Genomic DNA, 20,662 nt, shown 5'->3' with positions numbered 1-20,662 from the left:
CTCTACACAAACTGTCAGTATTTTTCCACAAGCTACATGCAATAGTCAAATATGGTCTTCCTCTTCTGTCAGTACTTTTCCACAAGCAAATGCAGTACATAGCATGCTATCAGTTTTGTATAATGCAGTACAGATTAATACATTTTTAAGCAGTATAATTTTAAGCAGTAATATAGTTTTAGCTGGTTTTTGGGTTTTCAACTGAACCTCCGTTCAACACACGCTGTAGTTGTTGTTCTGCGGTCAATGAAGTGAATCTTTGGTTAAATTCTTGTTTGAAGCTTTCAAAGTCCGCTTTCATGTCGCTGCGCAGAACCTCACCAAATGAGTGGAGATGTTCTTTTAATTCCGACTTTAAACCTCAGATCTCCATGCTAATGTTTTCTAAGACAGAATGAAACTCGGCTCCATTGCCCGACTGGCCTGTTCCTTCATGGCGGCCATCTTCATCTGTCCCGCGAACAGCAATCGTATCTTTCAGTTCACTTTTCTCCGTGGTATGTTAGTTGGGTTGTTTCAAGTTTTATGACTCCTTGGCTTCTTATCCCCGCTCATTTCGGTAGTTATGTTTTTCAGTCTTAAATTTTCGAGTTTTTCAGGGTTTATTTAATGGCTACCGGGAGCTGTGGTGCCGCACTGTCTACTCCATCAAGGCGTAACCGGAACTCTGCCAGATGAGTTTTGCATTTTGAACAGTGTTTTCCTAATGATAACACAAGACTTCGTTTTTGAACAAAGTGTCTAATGTAAGAAAATGTGTGTAGTGTTTCGCAATAAGTGTGTTACAGAATTGCAAACAAAGTGCAAAGTTGACCATGTGTTTAAGCTATGGTTACACTGTGATTAAGGTATGCTACGAGAAGTTTAGGTATTGAGGCTTTGGTCTAAGCATTCGTTTTTAGTGTGTAAGCAATGGGCAAAAACTGTAATCCTTGTACATAACTAATAGTTCATGAAGTTCTACACAAATTAATTCATGCTTTTTCATGCATGAAGTCATGCATGCATTCATAATAATCCATGTACAAGTGTTACCATGATTTCTGATTAAGCTGCTCTGGTGATTTGAAGACTTTCATAACCATATCTTCATGATAAAAGATGAGAAGCCTCAGCTGAATATATATATATATATATATATATATATATATCTTTGGCTGATGTGAGCAAAAGTATGCATTTCTGACACGTTTTCTTGCACTTTCTTATAGGATTTAAAAAGAAAAATATTTTTTTCAACAAATTCAGCTGCTCCACAAACTTGTCTGGATAGGCTTTGTTTACCTGCCCACTCCACCACTGATGGCGTGTGTGTGTGTGTGTGTGTGTGTGTGTGTGTGTGTGTGTGTGTGTGTGTGTGTGTGGAGCGGCTGCAGAGACAGATGGAGCCAATGATATGTGGATGAACCATTATTTTGAGCATATGAAGTCTGGAGCAATATCCCAGATGTAACAGGAAATGCCTGCTTTATTATTCTTAAAACAAGTATTTGATGGCAAACTGGGAACTATATTCTCAGAAGGCGAAGCACTGCTACTTGGGCGGAGTGATTAGCGCAACACCTTGTTGTTACAACACCTTGTTACTCTCTGCTCCTCACCATGGGGCTTCTCAGGTGCTGCGAGCAGATCACTCCGCCCAAGTAGCAGAAGTAGCAGTGCTTCGCCTTCTGAGAATATAGTTCCCAGTATGTATACGGTTAGAAGATGGCTGTGTCTCATGTGACCTTGTTATTTGTACACCCTGGGACTATACAAATCACAACATGTAAATAGGAAAATGTTGGTGTTATTTTGTCACTTATTGGGAGCAGTAGGCTAGATGGAGCCGGTAACCTCCAGGATCTGTGCTAAGCTAGGCTAGATGGAGCCGGTTACCTCCAGGATCTGTGCTAAGCTAGGCTAGATGGAGCCGGTTACCTCCAGGATCTGTGCTAAGCTAGGCTAGATGGAGCCGGTTACCTCCAGGATCTGTGCTAAGCTAGTGTAGCACCTCTGGTCCTAACCTGATTGGGTAGATGAGACACTTACATCACTCTAGGTCCTATAGGAGAATACACTTGGAATAGATGACTCACGAAGGAAGTAAGTGTGGGGTTAACAGTTGACAATTTTAATGCTTGTCACCATGAATCAACAAACATTTACAGCATTCGCAGACAATACTGTATGTATACCAAAATAAAATAGAGCTCTTAATTGAAATAATAAACAAAAGAATTAGGTCCCTTTGAGTTGGGTGTTCCAACTCTATTGCTCCTCTGTATTGAGGAGAACTGTTCAACCTCCAAGAGAGAGAGTTCAGTCTTGGGGGGGAAATATCCGGATTGTGTGTTCAATGTCAAGTTCTAATACTACTACCCGGGTAGGTTAGTGCGTTTCTTATCTGTGTCAGAATGAATGAATCTGCAAGTCCAATTCCTATGTGGCAGGTCTTTATGGCTGGCCACACCATATCCCACACCGTCCACAGATCTGCTGGGCAAGGCTCGCCATCCTTCTGTTCGTCAGTATTTCTGGTACTCAACAAAAAAAACAACCTGCACAAATAGTGCAGACTTGTAAGTTATCTGATTCTACTCTGACTACATCAACTTCTTAATCAAAACAAGTATAGACTTATACAAAATGAATTGTCTTGTATCACAACAATTAACATTTTAACTACAAAGAATGAATTACTTATCATTAATTACCATATGTCATGGCATTTTAATAAACAATGAATTATTTATCTTTTCTTAGTAAACATTTATCTTTTTATACATTTTTAATATTTTACATTTTAACAAGAAAAGTGAATATAATTATTCCTTCACTAAACAAGTGCATTTTAACAACCAGAATGAATTAAATCACATTTAAAGTGGATTCATTCTGCTAATCAAGGTGCTTTAGTAGCAAAATAAGTAAAATGCTCCTTTAAGGTTTCACCACCATGTCTGTATTGCTTTGCTAACCAGAATTAGCAATTAGCTTGCCAATTAGCATAACATTTAGCACAGTTTATCACCAACCAACTAGCAATATGATTTAGCTACTAGCGTTAGCATCGTAGCTAGCGATTAGCGATAGCTTTAGCGATCTATTTTACATATTAAAACAATGGCACAATGTACACCAAAGTACAGGAAAACATTTGGAAAACCTTCACATAACTCCGTTTGGTTTTGGTTTTATGATAAATAAACAGCATTTATCATTTATTTTCTCCTCACAGTGGCTAGCAAAACAACATAGTATCATGTGCCATGTGCGGCTACTCACCGGAGTTCAAAGACATTTTTATCTCGACAGGAATTGTATCCAATAGATTCACAGCTCGCAACCTAATAAAAGAGCAACTTATCAACACCAAAACAATTTAATATGACTGGATTAATCAAGGTTTTGGAACTGTTTTATGGCATTTTATACCAGGAAATGCTCAGTTCGCTTGTAGCTGCGCATCTGCTGTCTGCTCGTCTAGGTGTTGCCTTCAAAAGTGACCCCCTGCTACAAAAGTGGGGACTTCAGGTACCGCTCACTGCTTATTACAGTCACACTGTGCCAAACACACTCTGCTGGAGAAACCGTGTAACTGCATCTCTAAACAACACACAAGGTTTTAGTAGCCCTATATTTCATATGGGTTACACCAGGCTAGATGGAGCCGGTTACCTCCAGGATCTGTGCTAAGCTAGGCTAGATGGAGCCGGTTACCTCCAGGATCTGTGCTAAGCTAGGCTAGATGGAGCCGGTTACCTCCAGGATCTGTGCTAAGCTAGGCTAGATGGAGCCGGTTACCTCCAGGATCTGTGCTAAGCTAGGCTAGCGGTGGGTGCGTCAAACAGAGTTACGACACACACGGAGATGAAAGGGTATGTATGGACTTATCTAACTCTGGGTGATATGGTGATTAAGACAAAGTCCCAATAAGTCGGCGTGTTCCTTTAAAGGGGCTCTCCACCGGTTTAACACTTAGGGCCCTATTTTAACGATCTAAGCACATGGTATGAAGCGCCTGGCGCAGGTGCGTTTAGGGCGTGTACAAATCCACTTTTGCTAGTTTAAAAAGGGTCCTTGCGCCGGGCGCATGGTTCAAAAGGGTTGTACTTAGTGTTTTGGGCGTAACATGCAATAAACCAATCAGAGGCTATGTTCAGACTGCAGGAAAAAGTGGCCCAAATCTGTTTTTTTCAAATCAGATTGAGACCACTTCCATATGTGGTCCTGAATCAGACCCAGGTCTGATTTGTTTCAATGCGGCCGCAGTGTGAACAACCAAGGAGGATTTGATGCAACTTTTACGTCAATCTACATCAACATTTGTCACAATTATGCGCCGGCGGTAGTTAGGCCTAGACACAGACAGTAACATTAAAAACCTGACTAGGCCTACAAAATGAAGCAAGTCAATGGAGGGAGAGTGAGTTGTTAGACCTAATTAGTGGAATTTGGCTCTCTTTCTCTTCATTCTTCTCCTCCTCAGCACCTGCTCATTAATGTTACGACTGCCATTACACAAACATTTTGAAATAAAAGTGTAAATGCTGACTTCCTCCATAACCTCCCTAACTTTAGTGCAACAGTGTGCTGTGTCTGATGTCATTGTTATTGGTCTTTTGCGCATGCGGGTCAGTTCGAACCCGCAAACAGTTCACACTGGAATCTGATATAGGCAACATTTTAAAAGCCATTCCCTTTAAAAGCCAGGCTTATTGCTATTATGATGGAGGATTGAGATGTTCAGGAGAAGAAACTGATCTGCTCGTGAGTGAAATTAAACTACTTCACATTGTAATATTTTTATTTTTAATGTTTTGCATGTTTGTGTGCTGCCTAAAATATTTGCGCTGTTAAAATAACAATGAAATGCTGCGTTATTGACTTTAGACTAGGTTTTTGTTGATCAATGGCGCGATCACTTTCCGCTGCCTCAAGATAGCAATACACCCAGAATGCACCTGAACACACCTCCCTGTAAGACCAGCACGCCCATGGGCCACAGATGGGTGCAGGTGCATTTGCTATTTAAACGATGTGGGCGCTGGACGGGAAACTGACAACTGCGTCGGTCTTAAACTAGCTAAGACATTTGCAATGGACTTTGCGCTGCGCTGTGCCGGGTGCAAGATAGGACCCATAGAGTTAACTTTACTCATCAGGAGGAGTACTATGCAGGCTGTGAAAAGAAAGGTTTTATTTATTTTCAGCTCTAAAGGGAGCTTTCTAAAGTCTGAGAAAATAACCCTAATGTAATCAAGGGGTCAGTGATGTCATCAGGGTTATTTTGGCTCAGGCTTGACTATTCATATTTTCAAAAGAATGTCTTTGTCAGGCAGGGAGGGTCTCATTAAAGATGCCTCTGCTGCTTTAATTTCCATCATTCATTTTGAAATCTCTCTCTCACAAGCTCCTAACTTAATGGAAATGCAATACTAATAATAATAATAATGATAATAATACATTTATTTTTTATAGCGCTTTTCTAAACACTCAGATGCTTTACAGTTTTGGTTACAAACAAACAGGTGATGTATGGAGGGGCAAGGTTATTTAGTGCTTTGTATGTGAGGAGAAGTATTTTGAAGTTGATTCTGTGTTTGACCAGGAGACAGTGGAGGTTGTGGAGAACAGGGGTGATGTTGTCTCGGCGGCGGTTGGAGGTGAGAAGGCGGGCAGCTGAGTTCTGGACGTATTGGAGTTTGTTGGTGATTTTGATTTTGATTTTGTCTGGTAGTCCGTAAAGAATGCTGTGGCAGTAGTCCAGTCTGGAGGTGATGAGGGCGTGGATGAGTGTTTCAGCTGCAGTGGTGGACAGAGAGGGGCGGAGGCGTGCAATGTTACAAAGGTGAAAGAAGGCGGTTTTGGTGATGTGGTTGACATGCGGTACAAAGGAGAGGGTGGGATCGAAGATGGTTCCAAGGTTGCGGATGCAGGTGGAGGGGGCAACGTTGGAGCCATCGATGTTGACTACTACATTATATTCAATAACAATGTGCCTTGACAGAAACACTGTCCCTGTTGTTTCAGATCACACTGTCAAAAGTTGTTCTGAGGTCTATGTTCCAATAAAAAATGTTCATTAGTGTACTTTCTCCAATTCTGTGGTGCACTAAGACAAGTGTTCATGTTTTTATTTATTTTTTGTGATGAACTTTTTATTACACCTTCAGACATACAAAACTAATTCCACAATGTGTGACAGGTAATGTCAGATGGTGCACAGAACAGAGAAACACAAATTGAACAAGAACAAAAACCCTCCCCCCCCCCACCCTCTGCAGTCTCGAGGAAAACAAAACAAACAAAGAGAAACCACACCTTGCCTAATCACTCTCCTCTAGTTCTTGTGAGACTGAGGTCATTAAGTCTGTCTTTCCATAGGTTGATAGGTGATGACCATATGCAGGAAAGTTCCAGTTTGTTCAGGTTGACAGAACGTGCAATAAGGAGTGGGAATGACTTTAGAGACGTATCTCTTCTGGGGAGTCCAATATGTCCTATGACATATGTTGAAGTGGATCTGCAGGTGGTTTGGGTTCTTGGAACAGTGGAAAATGTTGTCCCAAACTGTCTCCCAATTAATTGCGTTCCCGTCAGGGCTCAGCTCTTGCTCCTATTTCTTTACTATTGGGAGTTCTCCTATGGATACTTGCATCAGTTTAGCATAAATCTTGGATACTAAACCCTCTCACAGGAAAATCAACCAACCATTTAATGAATGGGTGTGCCTCAAGACTGTTTCCCCATGGCACTCCATAACATTTTAGGGCTGATCTTGAGCAAAGATAAAAGTAAAATGATGTCCTGGGGACCTCAAAACTAGCTCTTAGGTCTTCAAAACTCAACATATCTAGGTATAAAGTATAAATACCTCTGTCACTCCACTGCTTACAAGCAAAGGGTTTGTTACCAGACATTAAGTGTGGATTGAACCATATTGGGGTATTCAAATGCCACTTATTGGTGTAGTATAGTTGCTCCTCCACCTGTTTAAAGTTGGTCAATGTGTTGTTGATAATAGGGACATGGCTAACATACACTTTTTTGGACACACACCTGCAAAGGCAAGGTCTTGCAGTCTTAGACTTCCAGTGAGGTTTTGCTCTATTTCTCTCCATGGAGCTGTAGATGAGGGGTCCATCCACACTCTGAGGACCCGTAGCTGAAAGGCTCTGTGATACATTTTATAGAGTGTGGTCTAGACCTACTCTATCTGTAAAGTGTCTTGAGATAACTGTTGTTATGATTTGATACTATAAATAAAATTGAATTGAAATTGAATTGAATTTTAAGGTTGGGGAGGGCCAGGCCTCCCGTGTTTGTGGTAAGCTGCAGTATCGAGTATTTTAGCCTAGGTTGTTTATTGTTCCAAATATACTGCCAAATTAAAGTATCAAGTTTCTTCCAGAAATGTATTGGTGGGGGTAAGGGGATCATTGTACTGAAGAAATTCTCACGAGGATGTGAGACAGCAATCCTGGACCGTAGTGATGCCGGCAGCGCAGACCAATTGGCCAGATCCCTTTGAACATTACTTAAAGGGATAATTCACCGATTAGCATTAAGCTTTGTATCAGTAGAAACCCGGTACTATTTTCGAATGATGAGACATCTTTGTATTGTGTGTCTGGAAAAAAACCTCTGAGGACGCAAAAATTGTCGTTTTGCGTCTTCGGAGGCATTTTTGCCCAGAGGCTATGGACTACTAACCTGACTCCGCCAGATGGATTGCTTCGCATTTCCTCAGCATATCCCTCTGGGAACTTTCCATTGGAGAACTTTTGGGAAGGGGCGAAAATACTGGTTAGCTGATTGGATAAACCATCTATCACCACCTATGTTGGTGATAGATGGGCCAAATCAACCAATCAGATCAACGAAGCTAGCTAAGTTAGTGTAGCTAGCGTTAGTTTGGCTTCAATGACCTTTGCCGTTCTTCTAATGCCATCGTTTAACATACAATTAAGTTAGGTAACGTAGCTAACGTTAACATTTTTAAACTTACCATTTCTATGCGACATGAAACTCATCAACGACAATCCCCACCAAGTTTTCACGGTACACTTCTGAAGAAGAGCAAAAACATCTTTTCCTCCGAGAAAAGCCTCCAGTGCCGTTTTTTGCTCTTCTTTCAATGAAGGAATACTTTCTAATTCGGATAAAACTAGCGATAGCTACGCTCATCTCATCCGTAGAAGCCGCCATGTTGTTTAGACTGAACAGTCTAAACAACTGTTGCGTCACACCTAAACCCGCCTCAAAACCAACACCGATTGGTTGGTCGTTTGGCAAACAGCTCCAAATTTTCTCTATCTCAAGATGCCAGACTGATCTGCGAGTGGAAAACTGGAGCTTGCGAGATCTGGACGGTCTCACGAGGCTAATGGACTACAGCCAGTAGTAAGAGCTAGTTCCGCATGTTTTCAACCCGCCTATAGGGGGTGGGAACTCACTCCCAGAATTTCCAAATAGTGTCAGCCATCTTGAAGCTAAGCTAACACGCTATTGCTCTGTGGAGAAAGCTGAGTAATGAATTCATACTTTAGTAGACTAACCACGATGGCGGAAGGAAGTTTTGAAGATGATATGGCAAAAGGGGATTTTGAAGATCTGGTGCGCGAATCCAATGCTCGTGGCTGCCTGTACAAGCTGCAATACAGCAAGGAACAGTTGTGGATGATGGAGGAACAAGAGGCGCCCGGAGCAGCTGCTGCAGTAGAATGTAAAATGTTTGTCTAGCAATGACTTTTTCAGCAGCAACCTTGCAATTATGTGCATTCAAACTACCGCACATGTGTACCATCGGGATACATTGGTACAGATCGGAAAATATGCAGCAAACTTTATTGCAGATGGAATACTCGACACACTACGCGACACAGACCAGCACCTCAGCCTGTGGTGTCGCTTGGTGCCGCTAGCCGGGGAAGGGGACATCGAAAGCGGTGTGCGAAAAAGCGGAAACGCAGAACGAGGGCAGGAGTTCGAGCTAGGTGGAAAGGTAACGCTAGCCGGCCACCTGTCCCATCCATCCTGCTTGCAAGTGTCCGCTCATTAGACAACAAACTGGACTACATCCAACTTCAACAAAACTCCCAACGCAAGTTCAGAGACTGCTGTGTTTTTGTTTTTGTGGAAACATGGCTGAACAACAGTGTACCGGACTCTGCTATCCAGCTACCAGGTGTGCTAGCCTTCCGAGCGACTCCCCCGCGAGGTGGATGCTGGGGACGCGACTACGGGGAAAGGACGCCTCACATGCCAGGAGACGGCTGAAAAGGACGCCTCACACGCCAGGAGACAGCCATGGGGGACGCGCGACAATAACAGGATGGCGGAGGTTGGGTTTAGGAAAAACACTACCGGGAAAGGACGCCTCACACGCTGGGAGACGGCCGCGGTGGACGCGCCACAATAACGGGATGGCGGAGGTTGGGTTTAGGAAAAACACTACAGGGAAAGGACGCCTCAGACGCCGGGAGACGGCTGCTGGGGACGCGCGACAATAACGGGACGGTTGTGATTAGGAAGACTACGGGAAACAAAACGCCTGTGCTGTTTGACCCATCCACCACCCCGACCAGCCTCCCTACGCGGATTTTCAGCTTTTTATACTACTCCATACCATTTTTGTGCTGTGACCACGAAATATGCTTCCCATTGAAATACATTACTTCACATTTTCGTGCTGGCCACCACGAAAAAAACGAGAAAAACGTCCCCGTGAACACGAATCAATAGATTAAATAACGTGACCATTTCACAAACTGCCATGAGACTGGGCTGGTTTGTGACTATTAAATGCCGACCATTCTACATTCCACAGAAATTCACGGCTGTGTTTATACTCAGTGTTTACATCCTGCTGATGATTTCAACCACGCAAAACTCAAAGTTCTTATATTCTACCTTCACCTCACGTTGAACCTAACTTATAACAATCAGTGCTCTGTTACAAGTCTACTTATGCCCTGTCTTTTGTTGTCTGTTTTCTGTCTTGTCCCTTGTCTGTCTTAAATGCTCTACTTTAAGTAGTAATTGCACTTTATGTATAGTCAATAATGTGTGTGCACTAAATGTAGCCTGTCTTGTCGTTTTTATATAATGTTGTTTTTATAAAATGTCGTTTTTATATATTTTCAATGTGTAACACCACTTGAATCATGGTGAAATGTTTCATTTCACTATATACAGTGTATATGGTTGAAATGACAATAAAACCCACTTGACTTGACTTGACTGCCCTCTGTAACCAGTAGACGTGGCCTGGGAGTGGCCTTGTAGGAAAGCGAAGCAAGTGCATTCTGGGAGTTGTTGTCTTTCATCTACATGAGCCAAAAAAACATTTTCTGGCTTTTCTCGGTCTAGAAGGTACCAACTTCTAAAAAAATGTCACATTTCTACTACATAAATAACCCAATTTAAATACATATTCATCTTTCCAGCGGTGAAATATCCTTTTAAAGTGCTCATATTATGCTAATTTTGAGGATCATAATTGTATTTAGAGGTTGTACCAGAATAGGTTTATGTGGTTTAATTTTCAGAAACACCATATATTTTGGTCTACTGCACATTGATGCAGCTCCTCTTGAGCTCTCTGTTTTAGCTACAGAGTGAGACATCTCACTTCTGTACCATTTTTGTTGGGAGTCGCACATGCTCAGTAAGTACTGCTAGCTTGTCAGTTGCAGAGTATGAGGGCATGCCCTGACAGTAGCTAGGTAAGGACTACTAGCCAGTCAGAAACAGTGTATGAGGGCGTGTCCTGACAGTACCTAGGTAAGGACTACTAGCCAGTCAGAAGCAGAGTATGAGGGCGTGCCATGCTAGCAGCTAGGTGAGCATTATAACGTGTGTTCCAAAGTGACCACGTTTGTCTCTGAAGTAAAGGCTGGACTACAATAGAGCTGTTTGGAGCAGTTTGTGAACAGAGTTTTCTGTTGGAGATGGTAAGTCCCTTTGGGGGGGACTTTGGGCTTTTTCACTTTGTAAACCTATAACGTGCACAAAAACATATATAACACAATAAAGGAAAGGGGAAAAGCCAAAAAGCATAATATGAGCACTTTAATGTAGTTTCATAGTTGTCCTGGACAACTTGCTGTAGCGATGGCACCTCTCTTTAGCCTGCCTCTCTTAGTTATGCTATTATAATTCTAGACTGCTGGGGAAGTTCCTTCCTTCCTACGACACAATGAGCTGCTCTCTCTTCTCTCTTTTCATTTGTTTCCATTTGTGTGCATCCTTGTCCCAGAAGTGCTTGTTACTAACCTAGCTCTGGGGAGTTTACTCCCCGGAGTCCTTATGTTTCTTCTTCACCCAGAATATCGCCTTGGATTAGGGTGGCACCAAGACCTGGGTCTTGGGTGCAGCTGTGGCTATGGACCTGCTACACCCTGCTACGCTCTGCAATTCCCCGCAGTGTCCGGCTGCGTCCTGCTGCGTCCTGTCGCGTCCACCCATGCTCTGCTGTGCCACACTACACCCCGTAACGCCCTGCTGTGCCCTACTATGACATACTAACTAAACTAACTAAACTACTACGACTACCATTGTAGTCACTGTTCTATTATCTTTATCATGACTATTATTGCCACTGTTCATCACACCCCCAACCGGCACCATCAGACACCGCCTACCAAGAGTCTGGGTCTGTCCGAGGTTTCTTCCTAAAAGGGAGTTTTTCTGTTGCAATAGCTACTGCTAATGCTTGCTCTTGAGGGAATTACTGTAATTGTTGGGGCTTTGTAAATTACAGAGTGTGGTCTAGACCTACTCTATCTGTAAAGTGTCTCGAGATAACTCTTTAGTTTGGTATTGTAACACTAATGGCTGATGTCACATGCCTGTTGTTCAATAAAAGAAGATTAGATTTATTCCAGTTAATTTTATAGCCAGAGATTGAGCCAAATTTGTTGAAGATCTTAAGAATTTTTGGAATAGAGTCCTCAAGATCAGAAATGTACAACCAAATATCATCTACAAATAATGATATTGAGCTGCTATTGGATTTAATCTGGACATTACAGATTTAATTTTGCCTTATGGCTTGGGCTAACAGTTCAAGAGATATTGCAAACAACATGGGGGAAAGCGGGCACCCCTGTTGTGAGCCCCGCTCAATGGGAAATGGCTGAGAATGCAAGCCATTGGTTGAGACTATGGCCGTGGGATTGGCATATAAAGTATGTACCATGTCAATGAATTTGGCCCCCAAACCTGTTCATGTTTTTAGAAAGTAATTTCTTCTTCTTTTTTTAAAGTCTCAAAAACAAATTACACCAAAGCTACAGGTGATGCTATCAGTGGTAACACTGGGCCATAGGGCTAAGTAAAAAAAAAATTGATTAATCAATGCATTTCAATATAAATTTCCCCAATTCAATATCAATTTATTGCATTTAAGTGGGTGTGCACTTTACATTGTATTTCAATGCATTACAACATACAGTACTGTGAATGGTTTATTCTTTGCGTAATAAAGCAACAATAATGAAATAGTGAAAAACAGTAAGTTTTCATCTTGGTCGCAGCAACAGTGTCGCTGCAAAATAGTCTCGGGAAGGAACTGTTTTGGTAAAACATTTGCACCCCAAAAAAACAACATCACATCCAATATTAAATTAACTGTTGACACAATACAGTAACATGAGCTTTTTAAATTAGCTGATACATGGTTAAACATCTTTGCTCTTACCAGTGTATCAGGTGTGTAATTTGTCCACAGCAATCCCCCCAATTGGTCCAAAAACGTCCCAGTTAGAGAGGAAATGCCGTACACATATATTTTTTTTAAATCTTTACAATCATTCCTTGAAAGAACCAAGCAGGCCTGCCTTGTTGCCCAATCCAAATCTTCTTCAAAACTTGCCTGTCAGCGTGTAGCTTGCTAGCTCGAAGTTTGTTGTTGTTTTCCTTAATGAAGGGATTTTGACAACGGCAAGGGGAGCCTATGGTGATGTCAGGCTTTATCCTGGAAATGTACTTATGTTGATCCAGACTACTCTGGCTAGATACCAGAAGAGGTTAATAAGAAAATATGCTTTTGTTTTTTTTATAATTTGAGTGAACTTACCATTTAAAGCCATACAGTAGGCCATTACTTTGTCTGAATGGGCATGTGGTCTGCTGGCCCAGCTGCACTGTGTATAACAAAGCAGCCTAACAGTCTTTCCAAACAGGTGTGCTGAGCACGTCCAGCCAGGCTGACATTTTATTCAACTGCTGGATTACCTGACCAGCACATTGTTCAAGACTTGACTTTTATTGCCTGCCTGTAAGCCAACGGCGGCTAACGGCTCAGCACCTGGCCCTGGCAGGGACCCCTTGCTAATTCACTCTCAGAGTGTAGTGTCATCTTCTCTGACCTTTGCTGACTCAACTCAGCTGCTGTATCCATTATGGTGACTCGCCTTTGAGACATTGGATGGGGAGTAAATCACACGTGTGTGGATTTGTGCAGCTTGTTTTAGACCTGTTCCCACGGCAACAGAGTCTGATGATGGTAAGGTCTAAATACAAAATGGTGTCAATAACTGATCCTAAATGATGTGTGTGGCTTTGATCCAGTCGCAATACTCAGGTTTCCACAGCCATGTGCACAGTGCCATCTAGTGCAAACAACTTAGACACCTTTGCAGGGGATGCATTGTGAAAGTGAAGTACTGTGTAAAAGTACTACCACACTGAAACTACTCTGTTACAAGTAAAAGTCTGGCATTGAAAATGTCACAGTATGTATCATCAGGAAAATGCACTTAAAGTATTACAATTAAAAGTACTCAATGCAGAAAAATCCTCACGTTTTAGAAACTGGAAACGCTCAAAACAGTTGTGTGTTTAATGGTCTGATCATTTCAGCTGGACTTGTAGGCCTGTATATTGTTGGGTTGTTTAATTAATAATACAACATAGTATTTTATAAACTACATGTGTTTGGTGTGCAAAAATGTTACTGTGTAAAGTAACTAGTAACTAAAGCTGTCAGATGAATGTACTGGAGTAAAAAGTACAATATTTCTCTCTGAAATGTAGCAGAGAGGAAGTAGAAAGTGGCATGAAAAGAAAAGACTCAAGTATAGTACCTCAAATGTGTACTTAAGTACATTACTGGAGTAAATGTACTTAGTTACATTCCCCCACTCGTGAAATACACTCAAGCATCCAACACGTACTGAAAAAAGAAAAACATGGCCCAACATACATTTCACATGCAGATACAAGCATTGACAGTGTAATCTTGAGCCAGACAGATGGCATCTTTCAAGATAGTCCTCATGAACATTTTGTACTGGTTGCTATGATATTCCCCCCCCCTTTCTAAACTCTTGATGCATCTAAATTTAGTCCTCATTATTACCTGATCTTGCAGGGCGGTATCAAAACAGGAAAAACTTGTACTCCCACACAAGTCGTCAATCTCTCTTAGCCATCAGCTCCATTTTGGGATGCCAAACAATTAGAGTCTAACCCACTAGCTACACTGTCTGTTTTTGTTCCACATCAATGGGAAGCAGCTCATAATGTGCAGTCTGTCACATTGGAGGGGTAAATGTAGCGTCAACCAGAGAGGGAAAGAGACGGAGACGTGAAGAATGAGACAGAAAGACTGGTCACAGAGGGGATGTTCCCTTTCTGATGCACTGGCTGGTTCCTCTGCCTGGTTCCTGTTCAGACCAGATGAAAGCTATGAACATCACACAAGTGATATTCTTTGTCTTTTTTCCCTCTGTTCTTTTTCCCATATATTCGTTTCATCCTAAACTCTATACCGGAGCCTCTGTGATGGTGTGAGGCAGTTTATCACGGAGCCGTGTAAACTGTACCCAGACAAATTGTGTTCCCTGTGTTGAGTAATGCATCTATGTCAGGGCTCCACATCTCTAACGCGGTTATCATGTTTATGCGCCTGCTTGTGGAGATGCACAGCCAGACATTAGGGCTTCTGACTTATCGTTTGGATTTTTTGGTGTACGGGGTGAACGCTCGCTCGATCTCAACATGTACAACATAGCCACAGTGCATGATGGGAAGCATGGTTACTCCTGTAGTTGTCTCGCTTTGCCAAACCTTCTGGACGCAGCGACGATGGCTCTGCTAAATAGTCTCAGGAAGGAACTTGTTCTGGTGGAACATTTGCACCCCGCAAAAGAAAACGCCTCATACAATATTAAATGAAGTTAACTGTTCACACAATACAGTAACATGAGCTATACTGTATAAATTAGCTGATACATGGTTAAACATAACTTGCTCTTACCAGTGTATCTCCCTGTGTACTTGGTCCACAGCAATCCCACCAATCAGTCCCAAAACGTCCCAGTTAGAGAGGAAATGACCTAAACATATTCTTTGTAAATCTTTACAATCGATACGATTAACCTTTAGTAAGTTAGAGAGTGACATCTTTTGGGCTCAGGAAATGAAGAAAAGGCTTCATGACGATTAATTTGGACATCCCTACTAATGTGTTGCTAACAGCTATAGCAAACAGTTACCTTGCTGTAACGTATATTAGTACCAATGTTTATGTCCTTCATGCTGTTTCATAGAGCTGCAAAGATTTATTGATCAATCGATTCGTTGTCAACTATTACATTAGGCTATATCCACGACATTCCACTTCCGGGATTGCTTCGTTGCCGTCGGTAATTCCACCGGATTTCACTCATTTATGCCAGATATCCATTACCTTAGGTTTTCTTTGTGTTGGTGTTCTAACCTCTGGTGGATTTGTGAGGACTATGGTTAACTGCTCCTCAGATCTCTGCAGGGTAAATCCAGACAGCTAGCTAGACTATCTGTCCAATCTGAGTTTTCTGTTGCACGACTAAAACTACTTTTGAACAGACACGTTCCACCAAAACAAGTTCCTTCCCGAGGCTATTTTGCAACGGCGGCGTTGTTCCGTCCGGTGCTTAGCGCCGCCCAAGACGATTGTGATTGGTTTAAAGAAATGCCAATAAACCAGAGCACGTTTTTCTCCTATCCCAGAATGCTGTGTGGACTAGCCAGACCCTCCTCTGCAGCGCTTGGAGGAAGGTCTGGCAATGCGAGACTAACTATTATATTGATCGCCAACTTTTCTGATAATCGATTACTTGGTTTTAAATCATTTGTTATAAAAAATAAGTAAACAATCTCTGATTGCAGCTTCCTAAATGTGAATATTTTCTAGTTTTTTCTCTCCTCAAATGAGTAAATGAATATCTTTGAGTTGGGGACAAAACAAGACATTTGAAGACGTCATCTTGGGCTTTGGGAAACACTGATCAACGTTTTTTACCATTTTCCGACATTTTAGAGACCAACAACTATCCCATTAATCAAGAAAGAAATCAACAGATTAATCGACAATGAAAATAATCATTAGTTGCAGCCCTGCGATTCCACTGTAACTAAGCTTTGAGAATCCACGCAGGACCAGGTTTTACCTGTTAAGACGCCCATGATGAACCCCCCTGCCAGCTCCCAGTATATGTATGCACTCAGTCAGTGGAGCTGACAGACTGCAGGGAGTGACACATTGCTATGAAAATCCTATTAAATAACATAAAAACAGAAAGTTCCAACCAGATAAGCAGCCTGCGGGTTGTGTGGCAGGACGGCAGCACTTATCACTGTTTGGGAGCCGAATCGCCTCGGCAAGGTACACTTTTCACTGACACAGGACTGAGCCTAACATGGCAGAGCCACATCTCCCCCTGTTGAGGGAAAAGCATACTACTTGTCAAATCTCTGCGTGTAATGGCTCAAGCTTTGGCTGATGCAGGTGAAACTGTGCAAGTGGGAGAAAGTAGAAGCTATGTTTAAAGCTTCACACAGTTATTTAATGTGACGTGACATGACAGGACACTCACAAAAAATGACATACAATGCAAAAGTTGGAGTGCTCTTTTTGTTCAGACTGTTCTGATTAAATGTATCACCCAGTGATAACATGTGGGTTATAAAAGGTGACAATATGCAAAACTGAATGATAACTGTAAACTTAGACTGATAGAAATTTAAAAGACAAAACAAGTATTTTTTTAAAGACTGAAGACTGAAAAAGACAGAAGATTAGTATAGAAGGAGATACTGCAGATGGAAGTGAGAATATGTAACATGTGAAAGCAGAACTGACTCATTCTGTTTCTCAACACACTCTTGCTCCGCTCAGTACACTCAGTGGTTTTGCTGCTACAGCGTGAGCCGACTTGGTCTGGTATGATGGCTAATGTTTCTAAACGTAAGTAAAGTATTACTCTGTAGCAGTCATTTTCGCAGACTTCATCACTTAATATTAATACTTTTGAAGGTACATAGGTCAATGAAAAATTCCAGAATATTACAACCTGGTTCTTTTTTTTGTAGTTTTTTTCCCCCAAGGAACATGAGCAGTCAGATGATTGGGCAGGCTATAAACAAACCCCCAGGTTGGCTAAAACTTATTTGGAAGACTAAACAAAGGCAAACAGTAAGATTATAATCTAAACTACTAAACCATAAGTCATGTTTAAAGGGGTGATAGAATGCGAAACCGATTTTACCTTGTCACAGTTGAATAACGACAGTTCGGTGGGTAAATAAGACATACATAGAAGCTCAAAATCCCATTGATACCCCTATCCTCAGCAAATCTCACATTTTGAAACTGCCGCTGAAAACGGGCGAATCTCAACAAAGCTGGATGTTGACGTCATGATCTCAAGTCACGCCCCAACATTTGCATAGGCTACACCACTGACCTGAGGTCAGCTTAGTCTTCTGAATCTAGCTAGGTCATGCAGATCTCCAGAGGTACACTATTTAATTACTAAATTCACTTCTGAGACTTTTTTATGCGAGAAATCAACTATGTAGAGGTCAAATATGGGCCGTTTTACGAAAAGTGATGGCTAATTGCAAATTTTGTCCAACTGTGTGTCGCAGTTCAGCAGGAGCTCAGCAGGCTACGTGTTGCCTCGCCGCCCGGCACGTCTTGGTGTTCTGGGTTACTGGACTACAAAATGCTGAGGCCCTGATGGAGCTCCAGGGCCTGCAGCTAGCTGCAATCTTTAGCTACCCATAGGATTGAAGGGACAGTAGCAGCTAACGAAATCCCTAATGTTCACAAAAATGCATTAAATTGAAATCGGACACCATAGTTAGCTTTATAAGACCTCGGGGTATATGTTCTATAAGTGGCGTGACGAAATGCAAACTAAATATACTCTAGTTATGCCGGCAGCGGAGCTCCACGGAGCTCCAGTAGTCCAGTAGCCGAGAAACGGTGACTTTCACTGGGTGAGGTTGCCGTTTTCTTGTCAGACTGTGTGGAGCTCCAAAGTCTGACATGTCTTACCAGTATACCAGAAAATTGATGGCAATTAGCCATCAATTTTCGTAAAACGGCCCATATTTGAGCTTTATATAGTTGATTTCTCGCATAAAAACATATCAGAAGTGAATTTAATAACGAAATAGCCCGTGTTTCTATGGGGTTCGCTCAAACCAATCAGCGTGCAGCTCATCTAAATATTCATGAGCATACCATATTTGGAAGAAAAGCTCTTGTTCCAAATAGAGCCATATTCACAGGGTAGTTAAGGGCCTAATAAAATAGCATTCGGGCAATTTTCAGCCCAACCAATGTTACATACTCTATTAGGAGACCTTAAGGAACAGTGTGAAATACCCTATATAATCATTATATCACCCCTTTAAAGCGTCTTTAAAGGAATACACCACCGTTTTTTGAAATAGGGTTATTCACCGTCTCCCCTAAATGTAGATAGGTGGGCAAACACATTTTTGTCTCAGTGCATGCATTGTCTTAGTCTGGCAGCGCTGCCGCTGATTATTGTAAACATGACACATGGTTATTTTACGGGATAGATCAACCCTTATTAGACCTGTACTCACACAGAGTTGCTGCGTGATATCTCTGCACCCAAGTAGCAGTGCTTCGACTGTGCTTCGCCCCAATATAGTCCCAAGTCAATATCTGCCTAGGAAATCGTCTAGTCTTAATCTGCATTGCATAGGTTTTTTTGTTTATTGTTGGCTCACTTTTACTCACGATATGCGAACCGGCAACATAGGATTCCATTCACTAAGCTAAGCTAAGCTAGCGGCGGCGCTGCCGGACTAAGACAATGCATGCACTGACACAAAAATGCGTTTGCTCACCCATCTACACCTAGGGGAGACGGTGAATAACCCTATTTAAAAAAATGGTGGCGTGTTCCTTTACGCTATTTGATGTAGTCTCGCATTGCCAGACCTATCGCCACAGTGCTGTGGAGGAAGGTCTGGCTACACCACAGATACATTACGGGATAGGAGAAAAGGGTTGTTTGCATTTCTTTAAACCAATTACAACCGTCTTGGGGGACACAGCAACGGTGGGTCTGCTAAATAGTCTCGGGAAGGAACTTGTTTTGGTGGAACATTTGCATCCTGCAAAAATAAACACTACATCCAATATTAAATGAAGTTAACTGTTGACACAATCCAGTAACGTAAGGTATTTAAATTAGCTGATACATGGTTAAACCTCATTGGCTCTTACCAGTGTATCTCCGTGTGTACTTTGTCCACAGCAAACATATTCTTTGTAAATTCCCATCATTCCCAAAAAGAACCAATCTTGTTGCTTGATCAAAATTTTCTTCAAAACGTTTTAGCGTGTAGCTAGCTAGCTCAAAGTTTGTTGTTTCCCGTAACGAACAGAGTTTGAGAACGGAAGGTGAGGGATGTCAGGCAATTATCCTGGAAATGTACTTCTGTGGATCCAGACTATATTTGATGTGACATGACAGAACTGAACTGATTGAATTGAACACTCATTACTTGCCGTGTTAGTATACCGTGCTATACAAGGTAACAGTATCTCTCTGGTAAATACTGTATATCTACCAGCATCATTATCAGAAATGATGTGACTGTTTAACATAGTAGATTTGAAAGTAACACTGCAACAGTTTTTATTTGTCCAGAGAAGGAATTTAATTCGTATTAATCAGGAGACTGTGCTCCTTTGGTTGTGGGATAATACTGCTACTGCATGTCAGCAAGCAATCCTCGTTTCAATTTTTTCCCTTTCACTTGGCAGCAATTAATTACAAATCCATCCAAATAAATGTCATAGTTACAAACATAAATAAAAACAAGAATATTGACTGACTAATCACAGAAACATTGTTAAATTAGTAGGATTTCTTCAAGGAAGAAATTGCCTTTGAGAGAAGTTAGTGACACTCCAGCCAGTAGCAACGACTAAAGCTCCCAAATGATTCTCTTTATCGGGATGTTTACGTGCCACTTTACTTTATGACTCATTACGTTACGTTAATTCATACTAAACTATAAATACCATACATAGTAAAATCATACAAAAAAAAGATGTTGATAATAATAGTAATATACATTCTATGGCATATATTGTATGACTAGAACATATTCTGAACAGTCACAATACTGGATCAGTGTCAAAATAATCTCATTTTGTGGCTGCTATTAAACATCCACAGTGAACTGTATAATAGTGCCCCTCGCAGACATGACTCAGAGATGATATCCTCATCTTCAACAGCTCATTCACAAACCTTGATAAGACTGTCTGCACCTTTGACAGGGATTTTAATGAAACTCTGTCTGTCTCAGTAAGTACTCGCATTGTTTGCATCACCAATCACGTCTGAAATCA

At 41.6% G+C, this 20,662-nt stretch overlaps 1 long non-coding RNA gene across 2 annotated transcripts; it reads left to right on the top strand.

Annotated features, from left to right (window-relative positions):
- The first annotated feature begins 486 nt into the window (after positions 1-486).
- LOC116048516 lies at positions 487-19,119 on the top strand. Of its 2 annotated transcripts, none has more exons than XR_004104667.1 (4): positions 487-497; positions 2,083-2,089; positions 7,880-7,884; positions 18,999-19,119. It is a non-coding gene; the product is annotated as an uncharacterized LOC116048516 (long non-coding RNA). The 2 variants fall into 2 exon arrangements; XR_004104668.1 differs by lacking the exon at positions 7,880-7,884 and adding an exon at positions 10,497-10,501 and having other exon boundaries at positions 2,083-2,091.
- Positions 19,120-20,662: the final 1,543 nt, after the last annotated feature.

This window comes from Sander lucioperca, chromosome 4, assembly GCF_008315115.2.
Source record: "Sander lucioperca isolate FBNREF2018 chromosome 4, SLUC_FBN_1.2, whole genome shotgun sequence".
NCBI lineage: Eukaryota > Metazoa > Chordata > Actinopteri > Perciformes > Percidae > Sander > Sander lucioperca.
The sequence above is the reverse complement of the archived record's forward strand: the minus strand, read 5'-3'. Positions and strand labels throughout refer to the sequence as shown.